Source organism: Vulpes lagopus, chromosome 3 (genome assembly GCF_018345385.1).
Source record: "Vulpes lagopus strain Blue_001 chromosome 3, ASM1834538v1, whole genome shotgun sequence".
In the NCBI taxonomy this organism is placed as follows: Eukaryota; Metazoa; Chordata; class Mammalia; order Carnivora; family Canidae; genus Vulpes; species Vulpes lagopus.
Window position 1 is genome coordinate 163,927,004 of NC_054826.1, and position 21,615 is coordinate 163,948,618.

Here is a 21,615-nt window from a genome sequence, read left to right on the forward strand (position 1 = left end):
TAAAAGATGTGAGATGTCCAAGAAGGGGTTTTAGTGGAAGACATCAAGACTTACGGAACTTATCACAGTGCTAGATATACAGTACACATTTTAGCAAATAGTTGTTAACTACAATTAGGGACTGAAATTAGAGCGGATGGCATCCAACCTTTTGGCTTACATGCCCCTCAGAATGCCTCTAATCCCTTCCCAGTGAAAGTCCCTTGATGCCATCATTGGACAAAGTATTAAATTGGGTGGGGTATTAAGTTATTAATTTAAAAGTATTAAGTTAGTCTCATTGAATGCAGCTCCTCTTACACTCATGTTAAGGCTATAAAGTAATGTGAAGGGAAGATCTTGCCTGTGTGGAGGCATACGTCTGTGGAATGGCCTTGGGTAGGGGACGGACCACCCAAGAGGTGATCTGCAGCCTGGCAGAGAGAAGGGAGCTGTGGTCAGCAGGATGGTGTGAGGAGCAGGATGCCTTTGGCCGCAAGGTCTGAGCAACTGGAACTGGGATCCCACAAGTTTTTTCCTGGCCCTTTCAGCAACGCGGCTGTGGAGTCAGAGCCTGATAGAGTAGAAAACACACTTCCCTTCCAAGAACTGCGAGCGCTCAAGAGAAACCAGTTCTGACCACCTCCTCTTGACATGTAAGGAAGCTGAGCCCAGAACTATCAGCACAGCTTCCAGGCTTCGATAGGTTAACACTCGAAAATACTTTTCTGCTTCCTGTCAGGTGCTCCTATCACCAGACCACAGCTCTGCGTTCGTCCCCGTTATCACCCACTCAATCTTCCATTCACTCGCTCAGCCCCCCAGTATCTGGCTGCTCGGTCTGCTGTTACTGTGCTGGGCCACGCGGGGAAGCCAAGTGCCCTCCAGGAGCAAAGCATGGGTTGAACCCATTTCCAAGACTGAAGGACTCAAAAGCACCCCTGAGCAGCCTCCCCAGGTCATTTCAGATCTCCTCTGAGCCCTTCTGAGCCTACAGATCGGACTTCCACGAACACTCCCGGGCATGAGCCCGAGTAGAGCCTCACGTGCCGGATATCTTGGCCTAGGCTTCACCACACAGGCTCCCGCCTACACCAGTTCACTTTCCTGTATGTGGTGAATTTCTAAGAAAGTGAGCAGGGCACCAGGGTCCTCTAGCTCAGATACCAGGAGCTCCTGTCCCAGAGGCGAGCTCATCGGTGTGTCACCGAGCACACCAAAGACCGGGGGATCCTTCTTGGTCGCTCTAGACCCTCCAGGAAGGACAACATATCAAGGCGGGACCATGGTACCGAAAAATAAATGAATTGGAGGTGAACGTGCTCCACTGTGTGAAAGGGGGGAGTGAGCTTCGTGAGAGATTGTCTGCAGGTGGGAAGAAAGTCAGCTCGCCCAGCTCCACGATCCACATTCAGCGGCAGCAGAGGGAGCACTTCACCACTGCAGGGCCTCGATGTACTTTTATTGAAGTCAGAGGAAAAATAAGGTCAATGGAACTTATGTTCAAGTATCCAATGGAGTTAGCCTCAAAGAGTGCTGCCCAGGGGGATGTAGTTCTCGACGTTGTGAGGCTCAGGCATATTTTTGCTATAATACTCAATTTGGTCTCCATGATCGCTCATCAGATGCTTCCAAGATGCCAGCTGAGTACTTAGAAGCTATACTTCTCATTCTTGCTTCCCTGAGGGAGGCTCATAGCAGGGGGCGAGGATTTAAAACAGTATTTCCTTATTTTCTTGAACCCTAAAGGAAATCAAGTGAAAGGATGACTTCTTTCATTGCTCTCTTTTCTGACTCTAAGCTAGACTATTTCCACTTGAGAGGAGGTCATATTTTGATATTTTACCCATGGGTATGTCTGCACAACCGATTGCCTCGAAGCCTACCACAGAAGGACACAGTAGAGACCACTGAGTCCAGAGGATTTCAGGTGGGTTCAACAGGGCCCTATCTGCAGGAGCTGCTGCTGCTGTGTGTGTGCACGTGTGTGTGTGTGTGTAAAGGGAACTTAGGGTCAAGGGGATGGGTTGTATTTTGAACAGTACGAGGCCCGTCTTGTATAGCCTGGGCTCAGGATCTCGCTTTTATCCATCGTGTGTATCATGCTTCTGATTGGGATTTCTTTTATTTATTTGTTTGTTTGTTTGTTTATTTAAAAGATTTATTTATTTATTCATGATAGACATAGAGAGAGAGAGAGAGACAGAGAGAGAGAGAGGCAGAGACACAGGCAGAGGGAGAAGCAGGCTCCATGCCGGGAGCCCAACGTAGGACTCGATCCCGGGCCTCCAGGATCACACCCTGGGCCAAAGGCAGGTGCTAAACCGCTGAGCCCCCCAGGGATCCCCCTGGGATTTCATTTAAAGAAATGGCTCTGCTTTTAAAAGAAAACCCCCGCCTCTTCTCCACCCTACTCTCCACACTTCAGACACCAAACGTGGGGAGCTTTCCCCACACCAACCCACTCTTCAGCAACAGCCTGGTGTCCTACGGCTCAATCCTGATGCTCACCACTCAGAATCAGAGCAGCTCGCAGCTTACGGGCTCGGCCTGCAAGGCTGCCCCCTGCTTCGGGTGCCAACCGCAAGGCCTCGGACTTCTGGCCAACAGGCCTTACAGCTCAGGCCCCAGGACCCCCATCTTGGGTTCAGCGATTTGCCCCATGGCTCACAGAACTCGGGAAAACAGTTTCACTTACTAAATACCAGTTTATTATAAAAGGATACAATTCAGGCCCAGCCAGACAGAAGGGAGGTAGAGGCAGGGTATGAGGGAAGAGGTGCAGAGCGCTGTGTCCTCTCGGATGCACCTGCCTCCCGCGCCTCGGGGTGCTCGCAGCTGGAAGCCCCCTGCACCTGCTAGGCTCGGGTTCTTACGGAGGCCTCAGTGCATGGGGACGGTTACATCACTGGCCGTTAGTCCTCTCCGTCACCTCTCTTCTCCGCGGAGGTCAGGAGGCGGCATCAAAAGTTCCAGTCTTGTAATCATATGGTTAGTTCTCCTGGCCACCAGGCCCCATTTGGGGGCTTTTCAAAAGTCACCTCATCAACAGAAACTCAGACAAGGTTGGAAGGGGCTTCTAATGAATAACAGAAGATTTCCTTTCACCTCTATCCCTCTGGAGCTTTTTTCAGGAACTGGGGACAAAACCCAAATAGTATAACAACAGCTTCATCACCCAGAACTATTTCAGGATCTGAGGATGAAGACCGAGATACATATGTATATTTTTATTATATCACAAATCACAGATTCCAAAAACTATAAGAATGTAAACCTCAAATTTAGTTCAGCTGAGACTCAAAGTTGAAGTGACTGGTCCGAGGTCGCACAGTTTCCTAGAGATGGAGCCCAGACTAGCACTCACGCCTTGTCCCCAAGCTAACTCCAACCGTGGTGGTTTTTTTGACAACCACGTAGGTGGTTAGAAGCAGGGATTCTGGAGCCACATTACTTGGGTTCTAATCCTGCTTCACCTACTTCCTAGCTGTACGACTGTAGGTGAAGTACCTCAGTATCTTCATCTGTCAAGTCAAGGTATTAGTAGTGGGCCCTTCTTCTCAGATTTTAGCACATAATGTTTAACTCAAACATTAAAATACTGGATGGGATGGCACTTAGAAAGGTGCTTGATGTGTAGTAAAAAAAGTATTTGTGTGTGCTATTATTATTATTATTTTTAAGGATTTAAAAAATCTCTTCTGGTCCTATAGTAGTGTCCACCATAAGATCTAAAATCCTAGAAGTAGTGTTCTTTTAAGTAAGGACATGGAAGGCTCCTCTTAGAAAGCAAATGCATCTTCTGGGTAAGGACAACACAGTGAAGCACCGCCCCTCTCTAATATCCCAGAAACAATGATTTCCATTAGTTCTAAGCGCTTAGCAGGCCTTACAAGAACGAGACATAGAATAGTTAAGCTTTGGCGATGAGTCGGGAACAGGATTTCTTTATGGAAACCAAGGAAGGGCATGAAGGCTGAGAAGGGGGACAAGTCTGGAGGGAAGGTATTGGTAGGATAGAACAGGCCTGGAACAAGCGTGACCCCCGTCAAAGTTCTCTTCTGTGCCCACGTCAGAGACGGAGGCCGGAATGTGTCGCCACGTGGTCCCTGGAAAGGACTGGAGCAGGGTCTCCCTGGGCTCTCTCCCTGTGCGTCTCTCTCCTCCCTTCTCACTCCCTCACCTTCTGGCCCAAGTGATACGTGGGGAGCAGTGGGCAGGGGGTCCGGCGCCCGGCGGCTGGGCTGCTCTTCCATGCAGCCCCTTGCACTGTCAGCTCGAAAGTGGAGGCCAGGGCCAAGCCCCACGTCCCTGTCCTTGCAGCCTGTCTCAGTCTTCAATGTCATGTTAGAGAAGGCAAGGTCCCATGGTGTGTGTGCGTGTCGGTGAGAGAGAGATGGAGCGAGAAAGAGAAAGAGCGGGAGCCGAGGCGACACGGCGGCTCCTGGTCACTTAGATATGACTCAGAAGGGAGCCTGTGAAATGGATCCCAATCCAGAGGCCTGCATGCTCTCTCTCTCTCTCTCTCTCTTTCTTTCTGTGAACTCTGCCCCCCAACATGGGGCTCGAACTCATCACCCTGAGATCAGGAGTCATGTGCTCCACCTACGGAGCCAGCCAGGTGCCCCAGAAGGCCTTTCTTTTTTTTTTTTTTTTTTTCAAGATTTTATTTATTTATTAGAGACACAGAGAAAGAGAGAGAGAGAGAGAGAGAGAGGCAGAGACATAGGCAGAGGGAGAGGTAGGCTCCGTGCAGGTCTCCAGGGTCAGGCCCTGGGCTGAAGGCGGCGCTAAACCGCTGAGCCACCCGGGCTGCCCCCAGAAGGCCATTCTTCACCGTGAAATTCAAATAACCTGTTTTCGCCGGAGCAAGCAGTCCAGTCTGGCCTGAGCTATCTGTGAAATGGAATCATCACCGTGGCTGCTCTGTTCACGCAGACGCTTCTCAGATAATCTAGTGTTTTTATTGCTATGGACCTCCCTGCTAGAAGTAAGGCTGTGGCTTAGTAGTGAGTGACATACTTTGGTTTCACTGCTGATGATGTGTCTTTGGTCATTCAGAACACACGACAATATTGTGTAGGTCCGGAGTCATTCTCATGACCACTGGTAATTTTTCAATGCTGTGCAGATGACTTCTGCTGGACATGACGGGTGCTTAAGTCCAGGTTAAAGGGAATTTGCAGCACACACAGCATTTAGATTTCAATTAGTGAGCGACCCATTCTTTTCTTTCTTTTCTTTTCTTTTCTTTTTTTTTTTGAGCGACCCATTCTAATCGCCTCTTCTAACGTAGGTAATGAATTCATTCTTAGTTTCGGTGTCTGTCCACGTGTTTCTCCTGTGCTGGTTGCAGAAGAAGCAGCTGCAAATGAGCCGAATACTCATCCCCAGTGGTATTCTTTAAGCCTAAATACTTGAGTCTGTGTAGCTCATAAAAACTCAAACATCATACAAACAAAACTCTCCTACAGAATCACGAAAATGAGATATTAGGGAGAGGAGTTCAACGTGCAAAGGAGTCACTTTTTAAAGGTAACTGTCTCGGAAAGCGGAAAGCGCAGTGCCCGTCCCGGGGAAGCGAAGCGAAGATACCCAAATGATGTTGGGAACGTTGAGAACACTTTGACATATATTTATGTCATTGGATCGTCCCAACTTCCCCATGAAAGGCAATGGAGCTAGTGTCATCCTTATCCCCATATCATGGAGGAAGTAGGTGAGATTTATAAAATTTAAGCAGAGCTTGTCCAGGTTTAAAGCGAGTTAAGGCTGAAGTCCGGATTTATGACCGATTTCCGAGTTGGTTGTGAAGGCAGCGTGCAGAGAGCGGACTACACGGTGGCGGGACGCTCCGCTGCGCCCCCCTGGCCATACGAGCGCTGTACGAACTGGGGGAGACCGCCTGCAAACAACTCGAAGTCATCTTCAGCTTCTGGGCATATGACCTATGGTCGGGTCCCACAGCCAGTCTCCTTACGTCAAATCCTAAAGCCTCCAGGACGGCACAGGTGTGGGGATCGATTCATTTTAAGCTAGACATGCTGGAAACCCCGCTAGTTTCCCTTGATCAGTGTGGTTTTTCTGTAGGGCTTCAGGTGTTCTCTTGACGATTGCTTAGAATTTATTCAAGCGGATGAGATGCTTTATCGGTGTGATAGGCTTTGGTCAGATGCAAAAAAAAAAAAAAAAAAAGGAAAACAACAACAACAACAAAAAACCCCACAAACAACCCAATAACCAAAAACAACAATAAGGATGGCTCAAAGAAGATAGAAGGGCATTTCTTGGCAACTTCTATAAATTCTGCGCGTGGGCAGGCCTGGGCCGACCTGGCCACTCCTGCTCATCAGAGATGGACGCTGTCTTTAGCCGTTCTGAACGTACTGCCTCATGGCTCAGCACGGCTGCCTGGGGTCCAAGCATGAATCGGCCTCTGTTCGGACAAAGGAGGACGAGGTGGATGAAAAAGAGTGTCCCCTTCCCTTCAAGGAGATTTCCCAGAGATGTTGTCACTTTTCCTTGTATGACCGGCCAGAGTGTAGTCACACGGCCGGACGGGGCCGGGAGAGGTCGGGAAGGCGGTGCGCTGGTTGGAGCCCAGCTCACACTCAGAGTTCTCCTCCAGAGGGGGAGACAAAGGGACGAGGAAGCAGTTGGCCATCTCTGCCATAGTCGAAAAGCAGTTCCTCATTTTATGTGCCATTTTTATTACTGAAATATAATTGACATGTAACAGTGAGTGAATCTAAGGTGTGCAGCCTATTGATTGGATACAGCGGCACGTTTTCATAGGATTGTCACCGAGTCGGAAACGAGCACCTCTGTCACATTACGTAATTATCATTTCTTTTTGGTGGTTGGAATAAATTCTAGTCTCTCAGCAGATTTGATGATTGTCATACAGTGGTGTGGTCTCTCATCACTACACGGGGCATTAAATCTCTAGGGCGTATTTACTACTCGTTGCCACTTTGTTCCCTTAAACAGCATCTGTCCCGTACCTCACCCCCATCCCCGGGTCAACCACCATCCTACTTTCTGTTCCTATGAGCTTGGCTTGTTGAGAGTCCCCATATCTGTGATACCGTGTTTGTCTTTCTCGGACGTGTCACCCAGCATAAGGTCTTCATGGTCCACCCGTGTTAGACCTGCAAATGGCAGGACGTCCCTTCTTCGAGCTGTATGACAGGACGTTTTATTTTTATTTATTTATTTATTTTTATAAATTTATTTTTTACTGGTGTGGCAGAACGTGTTAAATACCTTTTCTGTATTTTATGTCAGACGATCTATTAATTCTTTTGCCTCAGGATCATAGCTATTATGTTGTCACCTACTATATTACTGTCATTAAGAACAAGAGAAGCAGAATAATAAAATATTTGCTAGATTATCTTGCATTTAAATAACCGACTTTTAAACTATTTTTTGGTAGAAGATCTAGATTCCAAATGGCCAAACTGTAACTAATGGGACTTTCGTCATTTTTCTTTGCTGCTGTCACTTAGAGAAATGGGAAAGGCACCGAGGATTTAGACTCCTCATAGCAATTGGATACGTGCACACGTGATGGATCCTATTTAATTACATACAGCTTTTAACACTGTTACTGGTCACGAGTCAAGGTTTTCTTTTAATGCCTCACGGTGTCTCGCACGTGACGGATGGGTGACCGATGAAGGCTGGCTTGCAGTGCCCTCCGCGGCTCAGCTGAAGGTATTTGGAGCCAGAGGCCCCTTGATGGCTCCCACGAGGGTTCACGCACTTGTCAAGTGGTTGGAGTGAGGCCGACTCTGATTTAATGGGATTGCACCACGGGGTTGTGGGTTATTGACGTGGATGGATGGGACCACAGGGCATCGAGGCCCTTCTCAGCTGTGTCAGCGTTTTATCCCCGAACAGTGATCACACCTGCAGCTTCGGGGGCGGGGAACCCTCCAGAATACTGACGTGCATAGAGATCAGTCAAATCAGCCCCGCACCGGAGGGTAAGGATTGATTTATCATCAAGTTCATTACTCGGGGCAATTTCCATATCGACCGTCGTCTGTAAGCTCCCTCAATCCTTCTCAACCACTGGTTTGGTAACGTCCTGCGGGAGCCCGCGAGCTGTACGTCCTTGATTGACCTTGCAAAGCGTGGACATAAACGTGCAGCCAGACTCTCCACTTCCGGCCTCCGATCCTAAGTCATACAACAGACAGAACTTAATTTGTTTTTAGACACATACACCTAACTTGATGGAAATTAGGAAGGCCTTCTCTTGTTCGTCATCGTGGGCGCCGGTTCATTTTCCTTCCTGGCCACCCTTATTGGTGCTTTATTTTCAGCATTAAACTGAAGGAAAAAAAGGCTCATATTCAGATTTCTGGAGGTAGTCACCACAGTTATTTAGTGCAATTGGGTTCTGTTTGGCTATTAAGAGTCTCTACTTCTGTTCATGGCTAGGTGAAAGTTGTACAGTGCACAACTCAGATATTTTTAAAATTTCTTTTAAAAAATTTTGCATATAGAACAAAAATTCATTATAAATCCATGTGCTCCGATGGCTGAGGCAGGGGCTGGCGGGCAGGACAGGGGAGGATGGGCTCTCCGACTTGCAGCTGGAGCTATGTTGCCCACCTGTTTTTCTCACCTTGGGCCAGCTCGGCCTTCTCTTGTTCTTACTAACATGATAGCTCACGGTTCCTCGCACGTCCGCCTTCCTTACCCAAGGTGGCGTCTATGTGACGGAGAAAGCTTACGTCCTCTCACGGTAACAGGGGCAGATCAGGAGGGGCCACTTGTCTACCCGTAGTCCTGATCCTGCCTGTTGCGTCCTCCGCATTGTCCCTAGCGTAGACTTCGGTCTTCGTGGTCGCAGGGTGGCTCCTGGCAGCCCGGTTGACTCAGGGCTAGTGAATCGGTCAACTGTTGCCTCGGCACATGCTGAGCCCTGTGGTCCTACTTTGCTGACTCGGCCTCATTATTTTCTTACTGGCCCAGCAGACCCCTAGGCTCTTCCTTCCTCTGGACACTGGCTTTGGCTGTCTAACCCCTAGGATGACATGACGCTGGCCCTAAACAGCAGCTCCAGACCAGTCCCTCAGGCATTCAGCTCTCCTTTCTCTTCTATGAAACCCAGGGGGACCCCAGGGGGCCTTCTCCACCTCGTGGAGGCTGGGGATACTCGGAATGACCATGGCCTCCTCTCCTCTCTGCCCTTCCCCTTCTCCAGAAGCGTCCACACATAGGTGCCAGGCCAACCTGGGAGGCCGTGTTCTCAAAAGCTCATAGCCAGTGCTTTCTACTTGGGGTTTCTGTTTTTTTATCATCCTCTCACCCCTGGGGTTTGATGCTGACTTGGCCCTCACTCACCCGTTTCCCCGGGGCTATGACGATAGGTGGGTTGCCACAGGTGTGGGGAGGAGACCGAAACAATCCTGTGAGCAATCCAAAAAATAATTAGGAGGTGTTTAAATATTTAAAGGATACTGCCGTTGTTTTACTAGAATACCTTCAACCTTTTCTTCTGAACTGCACGACTTCATTCTTTCCCGTGTGAAAAAATACATTTAACAATATTTTTTCCTCTCAATTGATAAGTAGCAACGTGCGTTCCCAGACCACCCTTATTTTTTTATTAAGTAATTTTTTATATTACGTAATTTTGAATAGTTAAAATGATTTTGCTATTTTGATCCAGCTAAAGAATATTATAATTTAAAACCGTCAGCCACATAGCAGCTAGCCACAGTAGCTAAGCTGCCCTGTTACATCCAGTAACAACAGGTTCTCATTGCCCAACTCGACAATTAGGAGCACGAAGAGGCTTCTGGACAGCTCAGCATCTCCGCGATGATAATCCCTGCAGCGTGGGGCCTTTTAGAAACTAGGCTCATGTTGAAGTCAACTGGGGCTAGGGCTGCATCCTTCTCGTTCTGAGAGCCAGGAAACCCCGATGGGTAACGAACCAGCCCGATTCAGGGAGGCAGGGAGCAGCAAGGATGGTGCAGGGAAGGGTTAGGCTAACCCTCTAGTGCACCGTCTTGATACAAATCAATTGTTCTTCCTTTTGCATGGGGCACCTTAAACAGAGAAGGGCAGCGTAAAGATATGGCAAGTTGTGAATGCGACCAGGTGCGCATGGTTATCATCAAGATTAAAAAAACCAACTCCCTTTTCTCTCTCTCTATCATCTATCTATCTATCTGTCTATCTATCATCTATCTATCATCTATCTACATAGATCCGGTGCATCATAAATCAGCCTGCAAACACTGACTAGGGCCGTTCGGCATCAGGCATCGTTCTGGGCTCTTTGGAGTCAGAGAATACTTACAACACAGTTCCTGATTTTACAGCTAGAGCAGTGTTGGAAAGATCATTCACTCACGCAGCAAACATGTATTGACCGCGTCCATCCTCTGTGCAGGCCCTGTCGTGGGCATAGGCAGAAACAGAACAGACAAGAGCCGGGCTTCCACGGAGCTCCCGATCGGGTGATAGTGTGCTCAGGTCCGTGACTCCGGCTACAACCGAACAGCCGCACTCTAGCCGGATGGAGCTCCTTTCCTTTCGTATCAGATAAAAGGACTCGATGGAGCACATTGTGGGGAGCCTCGGCCGAGACAGGCCCTCTGAGCCCGCTGGCCCCGGGCATCCGCACGTTCGGCCTCCTGTGCCTGGGCCCTGGCCTCTGCTCCCCCGCTCCTGGAGGCCGCTGTGCTCTCCCCGCCGTGTTCCCTCCAGGCTGGCTGGGAGGCCCCGCGACCACGGAAAGCTCTTCAAGCTCTTCGTTGTAAGACTCCCCGCCGAGGGTGCACCTGAGGCTGGGGGGAGTGGAGAAGGGGGAGAATTTAAACCAGAGGGACTACTCCTTCCTGTGCACGGACTGGTACCCTTGTAGCTGGTCACATAGGGACGCGTCGGTCTCAGCTCTGCAGACGTTCCTTGGGTTGGGCATATTCAGACTTTCCTTCGGAGGCCCGGGCCTGGAGGCCCAGCCCTGCTCTCGGTTTCAGCCACTCCCTCCTCACACACACACCAAAGGAAGCCAAGAACTGTTTTACCTCCGGGGAGCGCGGCTCTGTCCACCAGGAAGGGAGCCCCTTAAGCCGTCTACACAGCAACTCTGTGTAACCTTCCCCTTCCCGGCCAGGGCCTGGCTTCCCCTTCACAAACCCCGAAGGGCTCCTTTAAGCCTTTCCGCCAACCAGAAGAACTGAACTCCCCCGAAGATGACTTCCACCTTGCCTTTGTGTCCCGGCAGCGCCCCCATGTCCTGCACGCTGCTCACAAGTACGGGGAGGCTGGGGGCGACCTGAGAGCGATTATGTGGCCTCCCGCCCCCACGGGGGCCACAGAAGGGCGAGCGCAGCCTTCTGGAGGAAGGGGTGGCTGGACGGCGGGAGGCCCGCGGGTGGGCGACGGCACCGCAGACGCAGGGAGCAGCATGTGCAGCACCCCCTGGGCCCCTGGGCCCCGGGAGGCCCGGAGAGGGGAGGGCGGAGGCCCACCAAGTCCAGGAGGGACAAGGGCCTCGTACGCTGTGAAACTGCTGTTGGCCTTGGGTCTAAAGGTCCTAGGAAAATGCCGAGCAACGCTATGAAGCGGGTGTGTGGGGTATCTGTGAGCGCCCGTGGGTAACGACAGGCTTTCCCCGTCAGCTGTCCGGGGGAGGGTGGCTCAGCTCATGACACCGGGTGGCTGTGCCAGATGCTGACCGAGCAGGGACAGCCGTGGGTACTGACTGATACGCTTCTACACAGTGTAGAGCCCCAGACACCAGAAGCTTCTTCCCAAGCCCCGGAAGAAGGAAGGCTGCGGCCCGGTCACACACGATGTTCCCCAAGTGGGGGGCAACGGTGACCTGCGACGGCGGCTCTAGCAGGCCTGTGTGCGTCTACACATGCTGTACGAGGACCTGGCAGGATAACCGTCCGGCTGCAAAGTTCCTCCTGAGTCGGCACCAAAGGCAGACGTAGGGCAAAGCCAGTGAAGCTCAAGCTTCAAAGCCCCTCCTTCTCCCGGGCCTTTTTGACCCCAAGCCCAGTTTCAGATCCATTTTGTTAAAGAAAGTTCTACACCCTTCAGCCTCCTCAAAACCTGGATCCACGTCTGCGCGGCAGGGCGCCCAGGCACTCTGGGAGCCAGCGGGTCCGAGCCGGCCTTCGGACAGGGTTGGGCCTGGTGCAGCCCAGGCCGGGGAGCCCGCTGGGGCTGGGGAGGGACTGTAGGGACAGTCGGGGGTGACCCCGGGGCGCTGGGTCGATTGATCCATGGGGCCTGGTTCCCCGGCTCATCATCCAGGGCGCCCCCGGGGGGTCGGTGTTCGGGCTCCCTGGGCTGAAAGGCCTGGGGTACCTGCCAGGTTCGCTCAAGTGAGGGGAGTCACTGTAACAGGGGTCCCATAGGCCTGTGGGAGCTGGAGATAGATCAGGATCCAGGAGTCACCACGGGCATGAACCGAATCCCACCCACGGGGGATCTCGCTGTCGCCTACCTCCCCAAGTGCGCTGCCACTACCGATGGCCGACCACCTGGCCGCTGGGGTGTGGGCTGTGCTTGACTCCCACTTGCTCACCGTGGCTGCTTCCCCGTGGCTCCTGCCTGCCCTGCTCCCGGGGTGCTCGACGGTGCAAACTTCAGCCCCCCCCCCCAGGAAGTTTCTGCCCTGCAGGGGTTCCTCGGCCAGCAAGGGCAGAGGTCAGCGGCTAGCCTCCAGCTCCGGCTCGGGGACCTTTGCCAGCTGCGTACACCTGCCACGTGCAGGATCCTTCTGGAAAACACGGCAGCCGGCGGCCTCACCAGCAGGGCAGGTGCAGGGGAGGCTCCCTTGCAAGTGCGGCTGCAGCGGGACCAGCGATGCCCCCGAAGCTGTCTCTCTGTCCCTTCCCCCGAGTTGACCCTCCTGCGGGGCAGTTGCCCCCGCTGTCCCCGGGAGCCGGGGAGGGAACCGACGCCCGGGTCCGGTCCCTTGCTCGGGATTGCAGGACTAGGCACTCGGGAGCCGGGCACAGGCAGGTGGCAGCGTCCGGGCCACCAAGCAGGGACGGGCAGCGCAGGGTGCATGGGAACGAAGGGCCCTTGGGGCCTGCACATGGAAGCCAGTGGCCCGGCTCCGGTGGCTCCCAGCAGGGGTTTGGGAACGGGCATCGGAGGGAGCCCGGGGCACGTGCCCCTGGAGGAGCAGACGAGCTGGGGACACGCTTCAAGTGTCTTGGCCGCAGAAAAGGGACTACCGGCCACTTGCAGGTACAGTAGCTGCAGACTGTATCCAGTGCGACGGGACAGACTGCCATGTGCCTCGTCCTAGATGGTGTCATGCAGCCACCGGGCTGCCCCTTGTCCCCCCAGAAGGGGTCAGCCTGGGCTCCCAGGGAAGTCAGCTCTGACTAATATAGGTCAGAATTTTGAAGGGAAAACTCCCCCCTCACTTTATAGCACAAAATTCTGGAAGTTTCTGGGCGAGCAAGGCCTTTGGGTTCGGTGGGCGAGGTCCCGGGAGCCCCGGTGCAGGTGCGGGAGTGGGTGTGCACCCATGGGCGGCCGGGCCCAGGGCACGTCCCGAGGGGCCCAGGGCCACCGCTGCTGGCTGGGGTCCCGGCCACCCTCTCAGAGGCCGAGCTTCGCCTGTGACCCCTCGCTGCCCAGGCTGCCAACCTGCTTCCAACCCCCGTGTGTAGGCCTCGCCTCCTGAGCGGCTGGCAGCTGGGCTCCCCAGTGGCCATGTGGTCTCCCCAGCTGAACCCTCTGTCCCCTACCTTGTGCCCCTTGGAGAAAACCCAGGCCTGCTCCTACATCACTCTTATTTCCCTTTTCTCTGAATTCTTAGGGAGTTTGCCACCTGTGCTACTGCGGGGAGAACAGTGCTCACGGCACGTCAGATATACCCCGATTAGGTTACATCTTATTGTTTGAAAAAGGAAGAAAGATCGAAAGGCCAGGTTTCAAGTCGAATCGAGAGGTCAGCGAGCCTGGCTACAGTGGGATTTTGTTGGTCAGCGAGCCCGTAAAACCCCCAGAGGTGAAGCCCTGCTGAGGAGAAGGCCAGAGGACATTGGAGCCTTTGAGTCATGCTAGCTGCGCAGGAGCCCCGCACAGCTGGGGGAGCGATCGCTAGGAGAGGCCCTGGCCCACCTCTTGTTCCTCTGAGAAAAGAGCAGAAGGGGAAGGAAAATTGTGAAGGGGAAGAAGGGAGAGCTGTCTCCTCTGGTGATAGTGGGAAGTAAGGATGCGGCCTAGACCGGGCGAAGACGGTAGAGAACGCACCAGCTGTTTGCACCTCCTGGGAATTCTGCTGAAGGTTACACACGCACATCTTGATGCCTTCTACAAAATAATTCATTAACTAATTTAAAATAAAATCAGAAAGTGCTATTTTTACAGTCAGATAATGAATTCAGAGCCAAAAAGTCTAGTTCCTAGTCCTGGTTCTAGGTCTACCCTTGAGCATGCACTTGGCTGAGCTTTAATATATATTTTTCTCTCTTATGAAATGGCAATAACATCAGCCTCCTTAGAGACACGCTATATAAATCATTCATTTACTCATCAGATAGTAATTCAGCTGCATTGCGGAAGCCTCCAGTCTAGTTGCTGCGGGTGCAGCGGATGAACAGGAGCAGATAAAAATCTCAGTCCTTGTGGAGCTTATGGATTAGTATCATGGGCCAGGCTTTTTGGTTTTTTTACACAGTTATTTGTTGTATAGCTGTTATGTACTGTAGTGGTGTTTACAAGTGGATCAAGTCTGCAAATTCGTTGTTTGGCTTTGGGGTCCAACGGCAGCCAGGAAGCTGAAATTTAGGTGAGACTTTGCTGCAAACAAGCTCTGGGACTGTAAGAAGCAGATGTTAGCTCATCTCCTGGGCTGTGAGAGAGCCAGACGGTGTGGCCTCTTTAGCTTTAAAGTATGCGGTTTTGTTTATTCCTCCAGGGATCGCCGCTGTGGTGACTGAGATCTCTCTCAGTGTCAGGGCACGGGTTACAGATTCTGACAAATTAAGATGATGGCAAATGGCACTGTGATTTTGTGGCATTTTCTGTCATTTTCTTGTTATGTCAATGGTCTCCCTGCTATATTATCCCGAGGTAGGAATCAAGCAGAGCATAATACATATTCTTTTTTTAATAATATTTTTTTAATTTTTATTTATTTATGATAGTCACACAGAGAGAGAGAGAGGCAGAGACACAGGCTGAGGGAGAAGCAGGGTCCATGCACCGGGAGCCCGACGTGGGATTCGATCCCGGGTCTCCAGGATCGTGCCCTGGGCCAAAGGCAGGCGCCAAACCGCTGCGCCACCCAGGGATCCCAAGAAGAGCGTAATACATATTCTTAACCAAACCCGATAGAACTCCCGTGACATGGGAAGCCTAGACTTGCATTTCGACATTCTAAATTCACCTCTATTCTCCTCTCTCAAGTACATCAAATTCTGCCCCTGTTGACTTACGTGTTTTACGTTTTACTTTGACCAGTGACTCCCTTTTTATATATCATAAAAATATAAGGTTTGGGGAAAAATTAAATTTAGTTCGGCCCCCCTCAGGATTATTTGCCCCGTCTAGATTAACAGGGTTTTATTACACTTGCGTAACAAGAGAGCGACGATCTGATAAATATTAGACCTCAGTATGCGGTACGGGTGTATCGAGTCCAAGCATTACAGTAGCAGAGATGACAATATGCCAAAAGTTTCCAAGACGCTAGTTTTACTGTCGTGGGGTGGGAGACAGTGAGGCAGGATAGATAGTAGTTGTGTAGTCAGCATGTATCTGGAACCTGACGGCCCGCAGCGGAATCCAGATCCTGCCACCTACTGCTGGGCGACCCCCAATACGTTCCTTAACCTCTTTGTGCCTCAGTTTCCTCATTCGTCCAGAGAGGATGAGTACCGCGCTGATTGCAAAGAAGAAAATTCATCAATATTTGTCAAATGTCCAGAATAGTGCTTGAGAAATGGAAAGTACTCTAGGGCTTGAGGCTATGACTTCGGGGAGAGCTGAAGGGAGAGGGAGGAGGAGTAGCAGATGTAGCACATGGAGAAGCGGGGGAGAAAGTGGGGTGAGTGCCTGGACCGCGCAGGCGGGGGGATGGGAGAGCGCGGGCAGCCGGGCGCAGGCATTTCTGGCTCGCACAGCCCAGGATAAGGGAAGTCTGAGGATTTGAAGGGGGAAGGAGCAAAACCAGTGAGGTCAGGGCTGATTAGAGGTGACAGGAGGGGGCTCCGGGGGGCTCAGGGGTGGGGTGTTGGCCTTGGGCCCAGGTTGTGACCCCGGGTCCTGGGATCGAGTCCCACATCGGGCTCCTGCTTCTCCCTCTGCCTGTGTCTCTGCCTCTCTCTCTCTGTCTCTCCTGAAAAAATAAAATCTTAAAAAAACAAAAGAGGTGATAGGAGGTAAATGCTCACAGAATAGTTTCCTGTGCTCCTCAGGAAGCCAGCCCCCAGGCCTGACTGACCCTCCGTGGGCCCTGACCCTCCGTGGGCCTTGTCTGTGGGCCCTGACCCTCCGTGGGCCTTGTCTGTGGGCCCTGACCCTCCGTGGGCCTTGTCTGTGGGCCCTGACCCTCCGTGGGCCCTGACCCTCCATGGGCCCTGACCCTCCATGGACCCTGACCGTCTGGCATCCACGTGGCACCGAAACCCTGAAGAAGCCAGTGCAGGGCACTGGACCCCTTGGCCCCACAGGAGCAGGCAGGGGATGCAGAGGCCTCCGGGAGCCCTCGCGGGCTGAGTGTCCCGTCAGAGGCCGTCCCAGTGACAGGCCCCGGGCAGGTAGGCCGCAGGGTCGGGCCAGCCCTGCAGAAGGAGCCTCACAGGCACACTGAGCCAGGGTGCAGATGGCAGGGTTGGGGCCTGCGGGCATCACAGTCGCCACAGGGCAGTGCTGTGACCCAAGAGTCAGACTCCTACTGAAGCTCACGCACACATGCACACGCGCACACGCACACGCACACGCACACTCACAGACCTTTCCTCCCGTACCTGGAGGCCGTGGAGAGGCCCGGGGGAGGGTGGGGGATGCTCCAAGGGAAAGCTCAGCCTCAGCGGGGAGCCGCGGCGCGGGCAGGTGGGGGGACACCGGCCTCCAGCTGGGCTGGGACAAGAGGGACAGGAGCTGTTTGCTCGGGAAGCTCTTGGGCAGCGTCAGGGCCGCCCCCTGCCTGGTGACACGAGGGAAATGGGCAGAGGGGCCCCCCCAGCGGGGCGCGTCCTCAGGAAGACCCGGCGACGGGGAGGGAAAGCAGCATCTTCGAGGGTAAAGCATCCACAAACTTGGCGTGGCTTGACAGATAAGGTTCTCACCCTTTCTCCCTGCCACCCAAGGTAGTTCTTTTTTTTTTTTTTTCTTAAGATTTTATTTATTTATTCATGAGGGACACACAGAGAGAGGCAGGGACACAGGCAGAGGGAGAAGCAGCAGGTTCCATACAGAGTCCAACACGGGACTCGATCCCGGGACCCCAGGATCACGCTCTGAGCCGAAGGCAGGTGCTAAACCGCTGGGCCCCCAGGGGTCCCAATTCTTTTTTCCGCTATTGCTTCTCAACATAGATGAAAAGGCCTTGACCCCAGCTCCAGGGATCCGCCGGGAGCCGGAGTGGAGATGGTCTTCAACAGGAGTCTTCCCAGAGTTCTCCGGTCCATGCTCACAGCACACCCCCCCACCCCCAGCACCAGTTACGTTTTGCTTGCCTGGTGTGCGGCCGGCGCTGTGTCCCACCCAGCTGAGTCCTCCCAGCCCCAGCAGGTGCCACTGGGCCCTTCCAGCCCCCCATCGTGTGCTGCTCCCGGCTGGCGCCACGGCCTTCAGCGGCTCACCGAGGGCAGAGCCAGAGGCGTGGGAGCTTTGCCCTCTCGAGGCGGCAGTGACGGCGGGATGTGGGAGTAGAGAAGCCAACACCCCTTGTTTACAAGTGGAACAAACTTTGAGATGTGCTTTTACTCCGGAGTTTCCCAAAGGTTCAGACTACGGCTGGAATCACTTAAAATTTCGCCCCTGCTTGGCGTCTCCTTCCGTGTCCCACTTTCCCACTCCCTTATTTTTTTTCCCCTTGGAGCACGTTCTTAATAAGTCATTTGCATAGACATCCTTGTCTGAGGTTCTGGTTCTGGAAGTAGTCTGCCTAAGACAGCCCTAACTCATTCATTCATTCATTCATTCAAAAATGTGCCCTGAGTGTCTGAGGGCCTTTGTCCCAGTCCTGGGAAGAAGAGCAACATATGGCGAGGTAAAGTGTAACAACAGGCACCCTGGAGGGAAATGCGGGGCAGAGCGAGACTACCCATTTCTAAGCCACGGGCAGCTTTTAATATATGAACCTATCATCACACCTGAAGAAGTGACCTGCATGTAGCGGGTTCCCGTGGGTGCTGACGAAGCTGATCAGTCCTCGTCTCATAATGTTGACCGCTGGGAAGAGCCCAACGTTTATTTAGAAATGGATTTATTCGCATTTATTGGGCTCCTACTGCGAATTTCCAGTTTGAGAAACTGGGAGTCTAAGTACAATCTGAACGATGTGCACAATGCTGTAGAAGTCCCGTGAAAGAAATCACAGTTTTCCGAGAAAACCAAAGGCTGGGTGCTGGAGAATAAGTGGAATGAATTGTGGACACAAGTAGAGAGGCGTTTTGGAAGGGCAGTAGCTAAGTCCACAGAAACCGGGTGTGCAGAAGGGCTGGCAGGTCTGGAAGGGCATCGTGTGGGGACCGAGGCAGGGCTCCCGGGCAGGGCAGAGGCAGGGGACTGGAGATGACCCTGGGGGTACAGGTCGGAGCCCCGTGGCACGGGTCGGCCTTATTCCTGCAGCCACGGGAAGCATTCGACAATGTGTAGGATCACGGGCGATTGCGCTAGGAATAACAGGGAGGGCGCCTGGAGGGCACCTGGTGGTTAGGAGAGGGACTCGGGATTTTTGCCCGGGTCATGTTGTTGGGGTCATGGGATGGAGCCCGGGGTCGGGTCCCTCAGCAGGACGTCTGCATGACCTGTCTCTCCCTCCCTCTCCCTCTCCCTCTGCCCACTTGTGCTCATGCTCTCGCTCTCTCGCTCTCTCGCTCTCGCTCTCTATCGAAATAAAAAGTGATAATCAAGATAATACAAAGGATGCAGTCAAGAGGAGAAAAACTTGGGTCAGGACATCTATTGACTAAAAGACTGTTACTAGGTTAAATGATAAATAATTTCCAATATTTAACCAGTTTTGATCCAACAACAATGTGGGTTTCACGTAGATCCATGGGGCTCACTAGGCCAGGAGGACTGAGGGCACCGGTTGGAGCGGTGGCACCGTCTGGAAGGAGGGGGAAGGAGGAGACACACGTGGGACCGACGACCAGCCTGCAGTGAGCAGCCCCCGCCAGGGCCAGGGTGGGGCTGCAGAAACGTGCATGACAGTGAGGGCAAGCTCCGTGGGCACCCTGGGCGCGTACCCAGGACCCTGGGACCCCTATGCATGCTGCACACCTCACCTCCAGGGCTTCATGTCTTCCATTCCTGCTTTTTTTTTTTTAATTGAAGTTAGGTTTGCCAACATACAGTGTAACACCCAGTGCTCACCCCATCAAGTGCCCATCACCCAGTCACCCCATCCCCCCTCCCACTTCCCCTCTACAACCCTTTGTGTTTCCCAGAGTTAGGAGTCTCTTATGGTTTGTCTCCCTCTGTAATTTTCCCCATGCAGTTCCCCTCCTTTCCCTATAATCTCGTTAACTGTTTCTTATATTCCCCGAGTGAGTGAGACCTTGTGATGATTGTCCTTCTCCGACTGACTCCCTTCACTCAGCATCACCCTCTAGTGCAGCCACATTGAAGCCAATGGTGCGTATCTGTCCTGATGGCCGGGTCACGTTCCAGGGTATATATAGACCACATCTCCTTTATCCCTTCCTGCTTTTTAAAGATTTTGAAAAGAAAAAACATCTCTACATTCCTCACGGGCCTCAGATTCGCAAACCTGAGCTGGAGGGGCACGGGCTTCAGACCTCGGACCGCCAGGCTCCTCGCTCCCGTGGCTCCCGCTGCCCGGCCTGGACGCACACCTGACACCCAGGTTCCCAGCAAGGTAGGCCAGCGGGTGACGTGGCCCTGCTCGGAACAGCCGGCCTCCAGACCCTGACCTGGGCAGCCCAGCAGCAGGGGAGGTACCTGGGTGGCTGCAGCCCGGGCCCCACCAGCCAGGTCGTCCTTCACCGGGGGCACAGGGGGTTCGGAAAGTCACAGGGAACAAATATAAAAATCCGAGAGTGGGTTTGTTGTTGTTGTTGTTGTTGTTGTTTTTTCTGACTCTGACCTCAACGCTGATCACACCCCCAGAGCCACAGTATTTCTGTTAAAAGGGCCACTAAACTTCTTCCATTTGCACTGAAATAGATCTTGGCCAAAGTGTAATTTGTGGTGCAAAGAAGACATTTTATTGTCCTGCAAACAGCACTGCTTTCCTAAAACAGACACGATCTATTGCGTAATAGTGTCAGACACTGGAGAACTACACGTCTGTGTGGGTAGCGTATGTGACTGATGCTACGTGACATGGGTAGGCGCGCTGTTGGAGTGATCTCAACTAAACTTTTGAGGAAAAAAGTACCCTAGGAATCCAATAAAAAAGACTGACTAAGAAAACACTGAATTTCATTTCTTTCTGCTTTTTCCCTGTAATGCTTCTTTGCGAGAACTTAATTTCATTCTGCTGTTTCTTGTAAGAGAATTAGTAAGAAACGTAGATGGAGGAAATTTTTTTTTCTTAGTATTTTTCATTGAATCCAGTGAATTGAAGCTGTTATTTGTAGAGTACTGTTCAGGGATGGGCCTCAGCCGACTGTACGGCATCGTTCATTCAGGCCACAAACGCTCGCTGTCCGTGACCTACACGCCAGGCGCTGGGGTAGCTGCCGCCGCACAGTGGTGGGCAACACCAGGCATGGTCCTGAGCTCGTGAAACTCACAGTCTAGAGATAACAACAGATACTCAATAATCACAAAAAATAATTCTTGCTTCCAAACTATCATGAGCTCTTGAAAAGAAAATAGTGGGTATGACGTAGTGGGGGGCCAGTCCTAGTCAACAGGAGAGCCTCTGAAGAAGAGATATTCCACGTTGAGATTGGAAAGGCAAGTAGGAGTCAGCCAGCTGATGAGGGAATTGGAAGAGCATTCTAGGCAGAGGGAGCTTCAAGGGCAAAGGCCCTGAGGTAGGAAGAAGGACGACAGTGTTCACGACCTTCATAGATGGCCAGCGTGGCCGGGACAAACGACGCTGGAGTTCCAGCAGAGGCGGGATCAGACAGGACCTTTGAGGTCATGTTAAGGATTCTGGTCTTTATCCTTTTTAAGAGCAACAGAACGTCACTGAAGGCTAGAAAGTGGTGGGATGGGACTCACCTCCACCAATCCTTTGAGGCCGGCGAGTTTTTATTCAGTATTTCACAAGTAGTGTGATAACTGCTCTCAGGACTTAGAAGTCACAGAAGGCATGGTCGCCACCCTTAAGGAATATTTAGTGTGAAATCGTGGCAAGAAATAGAGGGTGGCTCAAAGCTGGGAGGCAGAAATGGGAAGATAAGATCGAAAATGTCTTCATCCAGATGGCTATGGCTGATGCAAGCTGATATGTAGATTTTTGGTTCTGCTTTTCTTTAAAAG

At 52.3% G+C, this 21,615-nt stretch overlaps 1 protein-coding gene across 3 annotated transcripts in view; it reads left to right on the forward strand.

Annotated features, from left to right (window-relative positions):
* PTGER3 (prostaglandin E receptor 3) overlaps positions 1-21,615 on the forward strand; it is a 185,555-nt gene that overhangs the window by 55,025 nt on the left and 108,915 nt on the right. The window lies entirely within an intron of this gene.